General features: G+C 35.7%; 1 protein-coding gene across 5 annotated transcripts in view; it reads left to right on the top strand.

Annotated features, from left to right (window-relative positions):
• The window catches only part of LOC138190003 (neurotrimin), a 493943-nt gene that overhangs the window by 229196 nt on the left and 248113 nt on the right, over nucleotides 1-16634 (top strand). The window contains exon 3 of one of the 5 annotated variants that reach the window (XM_069132409.1): nucleotides 6130-6203. The exons of the other annotated variants lie outside the window; for them this stretch is intronic. The gene's annotated coding sequence lies outside the window, so the exon portion shown is untranslated. The remainder of the gene's footprint in view (nucleotides 1-6129; nucleotides 6204-16634) is intronic. 5 annotated transcript variants of the gene reach the window in all.

The following is a 16634-nucleotide window of genomic DNA, read 5'->3' as shown; positions in this document are numbered from 1 at the left end:
TTGCATGTCAATGACATATACATCAAACGCCAATCTCATTTTCTACGATTACCATATAGGATTCAGCCTCGTTAAGGCGTATGTTCAATTATACCGACTAACTGTATCGTACATACCGCAATTAGACGTAATCGATCTAATTTCATATTAGAGTAATCATAAATTGATTGGTCTGGATATCCGTAATATATATTGCTTTCGTTTCAATATTATAAAGTCGATAAAAATGTCGATATGTAGTAAAAGTACATATAGATACACCACTTACATATTACATTATACATTTACATTACAGATACATTATTCTTATATATGGAAATACATTACACTTCATATTGAAGAAATGGTCCTTTCCTACAGATCATTTGATGACATGTTCACCAAACTGGAAGTTCTCAGCATGAAATAAATTCTAACATCGCCCTCACTACTGGAATAATAACGTAAATATAAATAATTAATAATCAAATATGTATACAAAATTTCAAACCCCCTGGCCTATTGTCTGATATATAGTTTAATAATTTTTCACCGCGATCATTAACATTGTGGAATTTTACATCTTCCTATTTTTCCAGCCGTCACGTCGTATCGAATTTTAGATATCCGTAGCTTTGAAATCTGAATTTTGCATTCGCTGGTATTTAATCCTTCGAACATCCTTTACTATTGTTTTAAAACTAATAAAACGAGTATCGATATGTTTTCGTGCAAAGTTACCGAAAAAGTTGTGTAATCCGTTTGCAGAATACATTTAATCGATGAAACAGATTATCTGCGATAAAAAATAATTAGTTAATTGTTCAAAATGTCTACAATAACCATTCTGTGATGTTGAAACGTTTAATAATAGCCTATTGTTGCTCCTCGTGGTTTTTATCTAAAAGTCGTTTTTCTTCTTATCGCGTGTCCTATGTAGAAAAACAATTCCATTCTTTAAATGGAAATTTAACGTTGTAGCGACAGGATAAATGCAAATGTTGGACGAACAACGACGAAGGGAGATGCACGTTTAAATTTGCCCGTGAAAATGTGTTATTTCGCTATCGTTGTCTATCTTTTCTCTTTTTTGTTTTTTTTTCTTTTTTGTTTTTAAAAACGAAAAATAAATGATTACGTGATTCGCGGCAATGTGCAGTATATCGAATTACGAGAGTATTTTAAATTTTCATTGACGGAGTTGTGGAAATAGCATCGTCGGAAGTAGCATCATTACTGGTCGCTTAAAATTCTCCTGTTGCTTTAATGTTCAAATGGGAAAGGTCCGTGAAATATCGTGGAGTGAAAAAAATTTCAAATGAACTGCCAGAGGAAAGTTGTATTTTTTAGAAGACTCTGTGTTTCTTCGCACCATTATCGGCGATTCCTTTTCATTTCCCGTTACAATGTACGCTGCACGATCGAGAAACTTTTACGCTTGAATACGACGTTGGAGTGCAATTCAACTTCGTTGATAATCGCGAAACTTCGAATGAATTCCAATAAAAGTTACGCGGCCGTTCGGTGCCAACTTACGTGTAATTTTGTATTACCTTATTGAACTTCTTCCGTGGAAACCAGCGTGTGAGAAAATAGTACGCGCGTACACATGAACCTTTACGCGCGAAAACCATCATCGTGAGATACGCCAATAATTTCGTTCCCATAGTAACCGATATGGTTGATATAATTTGCGTTACTGTTTAATATTTAATTATTCTTGAAGAATTATTTCTAAGAAATCACAAAGTCAGGTTGATTCATTAATTCACGAGTTCATTTAACGATTTAATCATTCAAGTAGTAGCTTTTAACCGCCAGTAAAAAGTATACACATTTGCCGATCTATTTATGCATTTCTTTAATTATATATTAATTCTACTTTTATAATTTTCATATATTCAAAGTTATCGACTATTCTTTGTCTCTTCTTGACATGAAGATCACGCTTCATACCAGCCCATTATCATAATTGTTTTGTGCTACTTGATAACATAATTAGCTACTTAATTCTTGAAATATTACAATAGATGAAGAAAAACTACCCTTATGATCGAAAATACAGTACTTTATCTCATTAGGCGTAGTCAAGAGTCGTTGAGTAATAAGCACTTTATATAACTTTCAATCAACTTTCTGAATACGTTAATCTTTAATTAATCCGTAAATTAATTCTCAGATGGAAATCGACGTATCAGATTAAAGGTTCGATAACTAACAGAGAAAACATTTTAAGTCCAAGCGACCTTGTCGAAATATTCTGCATAATCCAGAGAGCTGCGAGTGGTGTTCGTCACAGTGGATCGATAATCTGGACGAGATCGATCATGAATCGATATTAGAAGGCATCGGGTTGAAAGCAAATGTCGATCACGCGGGTTTGTTCTGTTGCAATTTTTATCGGTGCTGATAACAACGCTCGTCAGGGGAAAAGCGTCGCAGTCGGTGGGCATTTATTAACTCGGTCCCTGCGATATAGCTGCAACGCCACTCCCTTGCCATTCACCTTCATGATAAAAGCACACCCGAATTAATAAAACAGGCAGCGAGTAATCTACAAAACAAATATTCGATCGGAAAAGTACGTATGCCCGACCTGGGTTCGAGTATAGCGCCACGTGGATTAAATCGAACGGTACGATGACCTGAACGCTCGATTAGGTCTCGTAGAATCTAATCGTTTGGCAAATAATTCAGTTACGTAGTTACAAAATAGATAATGTCTATTAAATGGTGACAACTTTAAGAAATAATCGTGTTTATTGCGTTAATAGTTCGACAAGTTGAATAAATTTCGTGGGTTTGATAATGGGGCAATGATTTAGGGATGGAGATAATGTGGAAAATGTGGAGGCATTGCAGCTGCTATCTAGCATGGAATTGAAATTTGAGATTGAATATGTGTCTAAAGCATATTTAATTAAATCACATTAAATTAAACCTGTTCCGATTGACGGACGTACGTTTAATTTTTATTTAACGTTTAATCGAATTACACTGGATTAAAGCGTACGTTATGGTTTTTGAAATTTTTATTTAACGTACCATTTGTTAAGAAAAATAGATATAAGCATTTTCACAGTGCTTTGAAGAGTCTGTTTAAGAACTTGTATTAGAATATTTGATATGGAAAAAATAGAAATACCGCTGAGTTTCTAATACACGGAGAAAACAGCACGCAATATTTCGTTCATGACTATCGTAGCCCACCCACGGCTCGAGTGATACAGAATCTGTTAATAATATAGAGTTATGTGGTAGAATATTTTCAAACTTTGTAAACTGGAACACTGAACTAATATTAGAGACACAACATCAGCTAAACTACACTGTGAACTGTTATAATACCTCAAGTATTAAAAAGTTGCAGATTATATAAATATAACACGCAAGATATATTGCTAGTCGAAAATTAAGGTTGTTGCTGTCAGGATATCTACTGACATAAATCCCTGATATTTCAGTTTAATATATCAAAAATATTTATTCGAATAAAAAAGAAAAATATATCCTTTAAAAAGGTACATGGAGCGTTAAAAAATATATTAATAACGTCTAACACACATTCTTATAACAATAGTAATTTTGATACAAATAATTTTATTAAAACAATTAATCTTTATTTATAGCAGATTCTAGATTCTCTGTTTATCCTATCTTTCGTAACTTTATTCATTTTAAGTATTTTCATAGATATAAAATTTGATATTTAGTTATTTTAATTATTCTTAACCGGTAGCATTTAACAATATCTTAAACATAATAGAGAATGATTTGCACAAAAAATAATTCAATTAATAATAAGAATGCCAGTGCTGGAATTATTTTGGTGGCATTTAACTACTTTAGAGCGTGCTGTTTTACATACACGTTAAAGCTGCCAAGAAAGCTAGAAAATTCGAACGTTTATCAGCGGACTTTCCTTTTGCCATTTTAATGACACTGCGGTTCACCGGATGCCAGTGAGGGTCACGATAAAAGTTTTCAGGGGATACTTGTCGGTTAGTTATGGGTTTTACACGCGAGGTTCCGGCAGGTCACGCGGCATTATGCGGCCCTCGCAAGCCGCGCGTCGCGCCACTCAATTTAATCCCGGCTACTCCATGCCATGAGTGGCCTGCTCTCCATCATGGAGCTCGTTGTAATTACAACTCAGCCCGCCATGCCAATTCTAATATTCTCCACGTTCCCTGCTACGACACTTACAATTACAACAATTCGTGAATGACGATGGTTCGTTCGTAGTTTCGTTAGCGTTTCTCTGCTTCGAGTGGCAAAGCCAGTAACAAGCTTGAATGATAAGTAAGCATGTTATACGTTGATGTTGTTTCTTGTGTATCTACATAGTTTCGAGAACTTGTATGTTAAAGCACAGTTTTCATGTCAAGTGGTTAAGATCAGTTATGGTGCTGGGTAGCGTACTTGCGTTTATACAAGAATTAGTCGAATTAGGGTAAATATAAGCTATGTACACGATATGATCTTGAATTTGAGAGGTTCGGCTGAAGAAATTGTGAGCCGAGTAATTACAGGGGAATGCAAGGCTTAATTAAAAGCGGAAACATCGGATACGAGATGGGTATTCAACAAGTACAATATCTCAGTAATATGTCAGACAATGCTTGCATACTTTTTTATCTTCGAATTGAAAAATCACGCAATATTTGGAAGATTACAGAGTGAAAACGAGCGATTAATATAACAAACTTATTTCTACAATTTGTTAATGAGATTAATTAATTTCTTTCCTCACAATTGTCTTCGCGATAAAGTAAAAAAGAAAAACAGAAACACGAGAAGAATTTTATACAAAATTAATTTCACATTTGTTGACATTCGAAATTTCCTATAACCCAAATGGCAAATTAAAATCTTTCGCGCTAAAAGTAGATCAAATTCGTCAAAATGATGACTTCAGCTTCTCCTCTTCTTTATGATCGTTAAAAAATAAAATGCATAGAAATTTTTGGCAAAACTAACGTGCCCTTTTATTGATATGAAATTGTGATTATTATATAGTTTATTCGCTTTGATCGTACTATTTCAATAACGACTACTTATACATAGTAGAATTGAATCATAGGCTAGTTATTTTTTAGTGTTAACATTCTGTAATCGTTTTATATTCTCGCGATCTTTAAATACTCGATGATTCCTGTCATAGACTGCTAGCATTGAAATAAAAATTGGTCGCCAACGGTTCGACCGCGAATCTCACGATGTTTTAAACATTCGAATCATCTCGTAGCTCTCCTAATTATTAATGAGCCTTTTACCGTAATTGCCGAGAACGGATTTATATGCTCGAGAAGGTTGACCAGTAGAGATGCGCCGAAAACCATCAAGAATCGATCACGTTGACGTACCAGGCGATAAATTCGCAATTCGACCGATGCCGGTCGTGATAGGATAGATTCATAAGATGGATTCGCGAGTGCCTCCGAAAGGGAAATTTCTCTTCTCGGGAAGCTCGTACCTCTCGTGCGATCCACCGGTCGAGTCGAGCCGACCACGCTGCTTAAAATCGGGATTACCATATTTTAAGGTCCAATACGTGGCCTGTGTTGATGCTCGGTTTTTAAACGGAGGCTGAGGTCCACGTATTTTCTCTTACTATCTTAATATCTTACAATGAGATTAAAAGAGATAATTTATTATACACGCGAAAAGCAAGAAACAAAACGTACAGAGCGAATGAAATCATAAAAAAGTACATCTAGCATTATATCGACATTTTTTCTCTTAATAAATCGAACATACATTTGTAATTCGTGAGCGAGAAGTGTAAATACTTTTGAAGAGTAATATAAATTTAATGGACATTCTGAGAAAAGAAAATTATTACAAGTGTAGGAAATGTGAACGCGTACCGAACAAAAGAAATCGTAAAAGGGAAACGAACAAGAAGGGAATATAAATAGTCTATTTCAACGGGTAACGTGGATGGGAGGCGTACGGTAAACGTTGTCGATCTGTTTGCCGTCGATATCGCGTTTGCATTACAACGATTAAACCGCTATAAATTTACAGGGGGTCCGATAGCAATCACCGTGAATTGAAATTGCAGAACGGTACGCCGTGTAATCGTAAATTCAAGCACAGATATGAGAGGAAAGACGTTAATGGGAAATTTCGCATTTTCTGTTCCAGGTAAGCGATTCCATCGTGACTACCAACGAGAAAGAAACTTCGAACAATTTATTCCGTACCGTACTTTATAACTGGTAAGTGACAGTAATGAAAAGGGGGAAACAACGGTTATTGCAGCTGGTGAATCGCAATCGGTTGCTTTATTACATTTTTCTTGCGATATGTAATCTCGTAACTCTTTGATACCCGAAGAAATTCATTTTTTTCTATCTATCGACGGGACGTACAAATGTAATTTGACAACGTATATCGTGCAATAATTCACGAAGAATGTCGTTCGTTATTAATTTATTCTAAAGATTTACGTGGCATCTTCGTATCTGTGATTTTTTACAAAATACGTAACCTTTTAGTGTTGCTGTGAAGAAAATTAGAATAAAGCTTTGAAGATTATATCGATAAAATCTGATTCAGTTACTGCTTGTCACTTTGACTTTTTATATCTATGAAGGCAGCTGTTTGAGAATACAATGAGTTTATTCCATCGATTATTATGCTATTTTAAGGTCAGAGCCAAGAAATTACTTTTGTGAATATACTGAGGGACCTGGACATTGAAGCACTCGTACCAATGCGCCGAACGTGCACATTTAGATAATGAGAACAGATGCTTGTTAAATACGTTTCTCTTGATTAATATGATCACTTTGATCTTGCAGTGATCAAAGTGAGTAGAATATTTGAAGTTTGAAAAAGACTGTTCACACAGGTTCTCAGATCTCTACATACTCATTAATCATATTGCCGTCTAGTCTTCCCAACTTAATACATATTAATTACTAGTTTGCTAGATTCTCGTGTATTCTATACTATGAACCAATCTCCTAAAACTATAAATTCAAACAATATTAAATTGCCTTGTGAGAATGTTATCGGAGAGCAGACGACCAAACGATTTTAACTTTCTCATACTAATACTTGTACGTATTAGGTTGTCCGAAAAGTTTCTTTCGTTTCATATGGTGATAACAGATGAACAACAATTTCTGTTTTATATTATTTTGTTGAATTATTTCGTTATATTTCTATTATTACGTTTGTGTATAATTCAATATACTAATATAAAACAAAAAACATTGTGCGTCTATTATTTCCTTATAAAACGAAAGAAACTTTTCGGACAACCTAATATATGTAACTGTTCATAATTACGCATCGTAAAAATACTCATCGTTAATTACTTCTCTAAATAAGAGTAAACTATACCGCAACAAATACTAACAGCGTCAGAAGATACGAAGAACTAGGAATCATACGGTATATAGTGTTCTACGTTTATTGCTATGCAACGTTCATTTTATTTTGTCAAGTAGAGTAAAATGGAAATATAATACGCGTGAAATCATAGTAATTGTAAATCGTCGAAGTCACTTAATCAGTCATGTGTAGGTACTTAGTTTATTCGGTTGACCACGATGTAATTGGAAAATGAGGGGCAACGTGGACGGTATAATTTAAACGGCGAATATCGCGATACGATTTCACCGCGACGCGACGTGATTAAATTAAGCAAGTTTATAACATTTATTCGATCAATGAAGGATGATTCGCTTCTAATTCGCTCGCGTGGCTAACCGCCGCGTAATTGCGAAATTAACCGCATAAATGATAATTTAAATGAACGATATCCCATTAACCTTGCTGCCACAGTTAAACAAAATTACTTCTCCCCTTCGATCGGACCGTCAACCGTCAGCAATCAGATGTTCTCGTACAACAGTTACGAATTTCGATCGATTCGCAAATCCATTTCTCCAAATTAGGATTAAGTTCCGTTGATGGTGCAAGCTGTTCGCTGCTTTAAGCTCGATATACTTAGTACCACAGAACGTCTTACGTTATTCTCTTTCATTTCTAAGCAACATACGGATAATTTTTAGTGTTTCATAATTGGAAAAAATATTATTTCATTTATTGGTGCTATAGCGTGCAATTGTATAAAATGATTGGTAAAAGTTGGTAATTATTCCAACAGAAAAGGATATAAGAAGTAGTTGTTAGCTAGATAATTAAAAAGAAATGGGAGTACGTTACTACAAGACATTACTAAAATGCTAATTTCCATGCAAATTAAAATTTTTATAAACGCAACTATAGAGATAGAACCTAAGGATTTGTCTCATCCTTTAGATGTTTTAACGAATGCTTTGCTGCGAATATTTTATGCATTCTTGCACATTTAAATTTCTCATAAATTCATCATCAACAGCGATTTAGTCACAATTATAAGGTTCCACGTAACTAAATATTACCAAGAAATGCATTTAATGTTGTGTCTTACTTAAGAGCGAAATTACGACAATATTTACAACATCTGGAATACTCCAGAATTTCACAGGACCAATTAAAACTTAATAAATACGAGAATAACTAGCAAAATTTCACAGATCCCCTGCGTACCGTTTCACAATTATCAAATAAAAATTCCATTCGAACTTCAACCGGGAAAATCGCACAAATCAAACACTCGAAAACAGAGGAAAATACAGCAAGACAAATATCCTATAATTGGTTAAATCCTACTTTTCCCAACGATCGCGTTAACCTCTTCTACTCTGCCGCACGAAATAACCTTGCCAACCCATATCGATCACAGTTCGAAACTGTTCGATTCGCCATAACCTCCACCTGAAACCGACCCGTAAACAAACTCCCAAAAACACATCAAACGAACTCGGCGAAACTCAAACCGACTTTACCTGGACAAACGTCAGCGGTCTCGTTGGAATCGCGAAGCGCTGATTGAAATTTCTATCGATAAACGATAGAACAGCGGCGTAGAGACGAGGGGAATCAGGGTTACGGTTCCAGTCACGCACTAAGCAGCCGCAACGTTGCGTACTTAGTTACGTATGAAATTAATTCGCCAGCAAGCATCAACGTGTCATGGGACACGAACGGCTGGTGCAACCTGGTTCGATATTGAATCCACTGGAACGAGATACCGTGGGAGCCTGCGTAAACGTATATAAGGTGTCCCACAAAGCATTGCAGTAGGATAGGTATTTTAGGGATGGTTATTTTTTTCCAAGTCCGAGGAGCATGTATTTATTTAAAAAATGACACTCGTGATATAATCTATGAAATATAATCTCGGTGTAATAACGAATTACTGAAAAACGATTTAATAGGATTTAATAGGAACGACAAGAACGACTTTAAAAGCAACGATATATCCCGAATCTCGTCAATTTTGAGTTAAAATTGACGAGAAAAAGTTGTATTGTTGTAAAAGTTGATTGTACGAGTGAACTATTTACGAACTGGAACGAGAAGATTATAATTATTGAATAAAATTTTCGTATTTAACAAGAAGAATGTCTGAATTCACAAGAATCGTTTATTCTTCGTATGGAGAAATACACATAAACGATATTTTATTGGAGATTCTTAAGACCTCAAGGGTACTAAATAAATCTTCTAGTAAACCGACGATATTAAATTCATGAATAAGTACATAAGTTTGCTCGTCGTAAGATTTCGCGAAAGACCGAGTACTTAATTAACCTTCAAATGATGTAAGCTATCGCTACTCATCGGTTTATCGGTATCGGATATAAATGTACACATATCTGATAAATTTTCAATGTGAATTTTCTCAGAAATGAAGCCTTACTTAAATAAAATTCTATTTCATAATTTCGACTGATCTTTTCACAAAGGATCGTATTCTTGTCAACAGTAACACACTTTATGCGACACCCCGTATACACAGAAAGGGCACACGCGCATCTACTCACGCGAATAGGCGCAGTTGGCACTCAATGTTGTAATATGATGGCTGGTAGGTAGTAGGTAGCGAACGGATGGTTATTAGTATTCAGTTTGTTTCGCGGTAGCAGATGCAGTTAAGCCGGTCTGCACGAACCGACGACACGTTACACGAGCTCCCTGGGCTGCAATGATATTTCGCGATTTCGTGAAATTACGAGGCCGCACCGACGGGATAAAATTATCTGCAACTATTATTTTCCATGGGAGCCCCGAACCGCGCCATCGTTATCTGACCTCTCGATCCTCGCTTAAATCGGACCGATGCGATTTAAAAGGCTGTAAATCCTGCAACCATGGTAAATCACGCTCGATCCAAACCCCTATCCTTGCCAACCACCGCAGTGCGTTTGTTATTTGGATGAATTTCTCTCGGAAAACCAGTTAATTTGGCCTTTCACAGGCTTGTAACGATTTTTAATTGACGTGTCACGGATTTGTAATTGAATCATTCAGAAACTATACTGATTAATTTCGGAAATACTTGTTAGATCTAAAAATTTTAAACGCTATTGGAAAAATTTAAGAATATTTTCTCTATACAGATAGTATATAATTAATATTTATTCCAATTAAATGTGTTATCCAATAACAAGCGATAAACTATATAAAGACGAAAAGATTGCAGTAAATTTTGAACAATATATTGATTTTATACATTTTAAATGTATACATCATGTTCGTATACATTTCATATAAAATTAATATAAAACATGCTTGGGACTTATCTAGTTCGTGGTTTATTAAATTACTATGGAAAAATCTGCGTGCATAATATAAATGAAACTTACGTTTGTAGTGGCTACAGCAAGTATTTTCACATATTAAATACGTTTAATATTCGATAACACTATTATAAACAAATATACATTTCTTATTGTATTATTATATAAATTTAGCAAAACGACTACTTTGTTTATTTCTTTCTCTATTTTTATTCATTTGCTCGATATGTTGTGCATAAAAAAAACAACAAAAGAATCAATTACTACAACATGAACTAGAGAAAAAACTCTGAAATCATTAAAAAGTAGATACGTCAAAAGATTTCTGTTTGCATTGAAAAAAAGGGGAAACACTCAATTTATCGCGGCGCAGTTCACAGCCCCGTTAACTGTTTATGTATCGATGAATATTGAATGAAACTGGCTGTGGAACAGTATTGCACGAGATCACAAGAACGACAATGGCTTCGATCTATCTATGTCTCCGCGTGTATGTATATTGACAAAGCAGAATTTAGTGGGGCCATAATTTACCGATGGCTATAAATCGTTTTGAAGCGGTTCGATACACTGTGAATATCCTGTTGTAAAGTTTTTGTTCCGAGTCGTTTGCATTACCTTCGATACACAGCCGAATAATGTAGCGCCAATTCCGTTAAGCACTCGTTGTGTCCGGCCAATCACCGTCTATTTTCTAACGTTCACCTGAGTCTCCATAAAGCTTGTACACTTGTAATTTATGCCGCTAATTTATGGTGATTTAAAGTACTGAATAAAGCTTTCGAGAGAGGACCGAATTGTTAAAGTTTGAACGTGAGTCGAGTGGAAAAAATGAAATCAGAAATTCCGATGAACACTATGAATAGTCTGAAAGCAAACGCCCTATGTGGGATCATGATAAACGTATTCAGAAGTTAAGCGATAATCTCTGATAAATGCGACTCGAAGAGTCTCAGGATACTCGGTTAAAGCCTTACGGTTCGCTTGTTCAAATTCTCATCCATCGTGGAACTTCGTTATTTCGCAGTTTTCCGGCCTCTCTAACACGTAGACCTATGTTCTTCTCTGTTCCTTTTCAATTTCGACTTTCTATTTAATACCACTGTAAAACTACTGAATCTATAAAAATCACGGAATAAACATTTTTTATTTCTTTTTATTTTTGCGGCTACTAAACAGGTACTTTTAATTATCCCTTAAACTGTCATGGGTGGAGGAAGTTCATCTCTACGTATTCTTTAAATTAAAAAAATTAGCAAAGTTAGATAAGCTGAACTAAATGTTTTATTATCGTTCAATACTAGATAAAAAGTAGAAGAATTATTGTTTACAGTAATTACGAATAATGACATTGCTATGATATTATATACAGGACGACAATATTAAAACAAAACTCAAGCGTGTAGTCTCCGAGAAATACCTTTTTGTCTCTGTATGACAGAAACATGATCATGCAACCACTTGTTTATTTTCATAGCATCTCTTTAATTTCAGTCGTTCCTGTATAATATATTTAGTAACGTTTTAAACATTAGTAGTTTTAGTGTCGTTTGATTGTTACGCTTGATTATCCGTCATTATGATTTGATAATATTTTATTTTATTGCGACAATATTCTTTCCTTTGGAAACGGTGATTAATATTGGTCATCAATTTCGCACATTTTTTACAATATGTAATATCTATAAAATCGAGTGATTTGTATAACTAAGGTTCGCCTGATCTAGAATACATTTTTCAACAAAGCAATATCGATCAACTACGTAGATATATTACATTTTGATTCTTATGAAATTTATATCTACTTCTCGTAATACCACAAAAACAGGGTTTATAGCGGGAAACTTATTTCATGGATCAACCGATCACCTCGAAAGACACCTTTAGTACAATTTTTATGTCATTAATTTTATAGCATGATCGTAAATTATCTGACACCTTCGGCTATAAACATAAAATTATGTATATAAGATTCATCACCTGAAATGTGGTCTTAATGGTCTATTTTACGTTCACTTCAATATTGATCAGCGACCTCATGAATGCAAAAGGCAGCAATTTCGATTATCATTCGAATATCTTTTGATTATTATTCATTCACTCTTATCAGCTTATTTCATCACATTTTACTAATATTTTTACAGCTTTATCATGTACAAATATTAGCTTAAAGCTTCTTGCAGAGTAATTTACGAATAAATAATACGAAAGAATTGACAAATTGCAAATTATACGTTGTGGATTTCCCTTTCATAATGTTATTGTAATATCGGGTATAAAATATATATTTATTATTGATGATTTATTTACAATAAATGGATTAAACAGAAGAACGATGGTTGTTTAACGTAAACTAATCACAATAACGTACTATAATCTAGACAAATCAATAGTTAATTTGTAACTCTCGTCACAACGGATCCAACGCTCTCTCTCTCTCTCTCTCTCTCTCTCTCTCTCTCTCTCTCACGCGGACCACGCTCTCACGACAACGCTAGCAACACTATCTCTCGACAACGCAACTCGCACTCTCTGACTTCTTGATTCACACTCTCTGGCTTCTCCACTGACACTGACTGTTCTAGCATCCCTTTGTCTTTTCTTAGGCCCACCACGCACGTGTTCCGCAAACACTCCTGGCTAGGGTCACATAGGCCTTTTCTACGAAACTATTCAATTGAAGTACCCGACATTGTTTATGGTTTATCCGATATCTCTTAGGCCTTTCTGTCCACCATACTACATTATAACCTTACGAGTGTTTTAACATTATAGTATCGTGGTACATAAATATTTTCCAATTTTAAGCAAATTCGATGAAATTAATTCATTCAAACGATAGGGTCAAACGATGCGTAATTTACTCCAAAATTGTCATATCTTTCAAACGTCAAACTTATGTTAGTGTTACATAAGAAATCGTATTACTGCTGATAATTTATAACTTGAGATACGAAAATATTATGGATAATATAAATTCAGTTGTAAATGTAGGAACTCTGGTGTATATAAACTTATAATCGTGTAATAATAATCACCTGATCTGTCGAAACGGACAACGACCCCTGTAAATTTGGATAATAGCGTATATTGATATTCCAATCGCGAGTTACCGTGTCCATAAACACCTCTTACTACGGATTTAACTTTCTAGAATGTGAAAGCGATTAAAACGAAGTACTGCAGTTGCTCAAGATCAATACGATGAGTGGCAAATGGATCCGGCGAAGTAAATTATAATTATTACGTACTTACACGTTATTTCCAAGTTGTTAGTATGAAAGAGGTGTCGGTAGAATTGTACGATTATTTCACTTAAGTGGAATTCTCCAGAATAGCGTAACAAGTACACTCTGAGTCCTTAGATAAAACATTGTCGCAGTTCTTCCACCGTTAAATTAGTTCTGTTAATGATCTAGATTAGATGTACAGGTAATTGACTCGAACCAGGCATATCAGTTATACCGTACGCATTCATTTTACAGCTTAAAATTAAATCCAAACTAATCCTAAAGCATCGTATTGTTCACAGATGTGATACGATCTCTGCTACTCGATTATAAATTAAACTCTCGTAATTTCCTCTTTGCTACAGATTGCAAAGTATTTATATATTACAATATTAGAAAATAAAAATCAACTTAACGAAATCTCCATCTACAGAAAGGGAATCATAGCGATCATGTAACGTCCCGTAATAAAGTCAAAATTGTGAAGAACATCACGAACAATGTGTCACGACCCTTGGACGATTAATATTCGGGCGTCAAACAAGCGACAGCTGGCACACAGATGCTCGTTGCCGCAATTATCTGCCTAACCGCGCGAAAACGTCGCTTCCTTAGGCTAAAAGCCGCAGTCGCGGTCGCCCTGGACGATGTTCGATTGACCCGTGACACCCGTGTTGCGTCACAAGCCTGAAATTCGGCTCGATCCTCGTTGATAATACGGTTCACACGGAACCTCGTAAATCTCCCGACCCTCACGGGAGTTGGTCTCCCGAAGGGTGAAGCATCTCGCGGCGAAATTGACCTCGGATTCCAGTCGACTTTCCAGTTTCCTCGGGCAACGTCGTGGCCGCTGTTTGGCCACAGATGGCGTACATTCGGATATTCCTTTCTTTCTTTCTGCTGTCTTTTTTTTCATCAAAAACTTTTGAGAATTACGGAAATCAGCGATTTGCGGGAAAGTTATCGATAGCTGTTCCAACGAACACGAATACGCCAAAAAATGTAAATTCTGACGACTCTGTGTGCTTCCATCTTCAGTGAATCAATTTGAAGCGCGAATCGTTTCCGCTGCCAAGTAAAAAGAAAGATGCCAGCAAATAGAGCACCGTCAAAATTCGCATATGGACTGTGGCTTAGTTGACTTGAAGATAGGACATTCGATTAACAGCGAATGTATTGTGGTATCGAGGACGAGGGGCCTGGGGGGTGTCGTGCGAATTATAAACAAGCGGTTGCTGAGTATGTGCGTGGTGGTGCTAAGACAAAAGATATGAGGCTAAGACAAAAGACGAGGGGTTGCTAAGGGACATAAACGAATTAACAGCAGTATGAGTTGAGAAGCCAGAGAGTACGAATTGTGTTGTTGAGAGAGAGTTGAATCCGTGGTGACGAGTGTTGCCAGTTAATTATCTAGTTGTCTTAATTATAATACGTTATTGTGTTTAGTTCATGTTAAATAACCATCGTTTCCTGTTTAATCAACATCTGTTTAATCCATTTATTATTAATAAACTAATCATAATAGTTCACGATACTACAGTATTAAAGGGAAAAAAATTATTTAAAAATTTCGAATATTTCATTTGGCGTGTATTAAATTTTCTTCATATATCGAATTTTACTCAGAGAATCGCCAACAACGTACGGACATATTCCACTTCGATCAATTCCATTCGGAAACCTGACAAAGCGAAGATGAGTTCTGGTCGAGGCAATTTGAAATTCCTTAATCCAGACCCGGAGAAATTGTCTGTTTAAATTGTCGCTTTATTTTGCGAGAAAGGAAGGTAAACTGCATTTCCCGGGAGGGTTTGTTTCTCGAGGACAACAGAGGTGGCCCGCACGCTTCGATCGTGATTTCTTACCTTCACATTGAAGTTTTACGGAGCGTGAACGAAATACGTAGGAGAATCCAAATGGAAAGCGGGTTTTTGTCGTGAGTCGATATTACGGATTCTCTTACGGATTCTTGAATCGCGGCTGCTGAGCATCGCTGAATGAAGTTCACCCGGGAGAATTTCCATCGCCGTGGCAAAGGATTATCGAGCGACGATGAAGAGGAAAAGAAGCGAAAGAGGAAATGTTGCGTTCGATCAAGGAGAAAAATGCGAGCTCGCCGAGCTTCAACGTCGATCTGAACTCGATTTCTAAACTTTTCAGTTTCCGAATGATTAGTGTTGGAGCGTATTTCGGTGTGGCGTGAAATGGCGCAACAACGTAGTTTCCAACGTAAAACGTGAACGAAGTAGATTTCGATAGATGAAGTTTCCTTCTTGTAGAGTTATGAGATCGTTGAAAGAATAAAAAGGAAAAGAGATAGCGTTTTATGTGGGATCTGATAACGAACAGTAAGACGATCTAGCAGACTCGTGCCTTACAGTCGAAGTCTTGCAATTAGATACTGATTGTAGAGGCTCTCGTTGCGTCTTTCAGTTTTTATGTCTTCGAGTTGTCCTTGAGAACTTATTGCTCTCTTGCAAATAAGCAGCAGTTGTATCAATAGCATCGCCTTTCTGAACTAAAAACTAAGAAAACGCGAATTATAAGAGAACATATTTTCATAAAACCTGAATGTTGCTTGTATTATCAGCGTATTGATTTATCCTAATTCTCTAAAAGTTGCGAATATGTTATACAGAATCTCGTCTGTGTGCGTTTTAATCCGTTTTGATCTTTTTTTGTAAAAGACATTCGTGAAAAAGTACCAACAGAATGCAATTAGTTCGAGAGATATTTTAGCTTTAATCTTGTAAGCTATTATTATTCGCGTAAACGTGAT

Source organism: Bombus flavifrons, chromosome 2 (assembly GCF_040668555.2).
Source record: "Bombus flavifrons isolate JBK064 chromosome 2, iyBomFlav1_principal, whole genome shotgun sequence".
In the NCBI taxonomy this organism is placed as follows: Eukaryota; Metazoa; Arthropoda; class Insecta; order Hymenoptera; family Apidae; genus Bombus; species Bombus flavifrons.
This window is presented reverse-complemented; position numbering and strand designations above follow the sequence as displayed.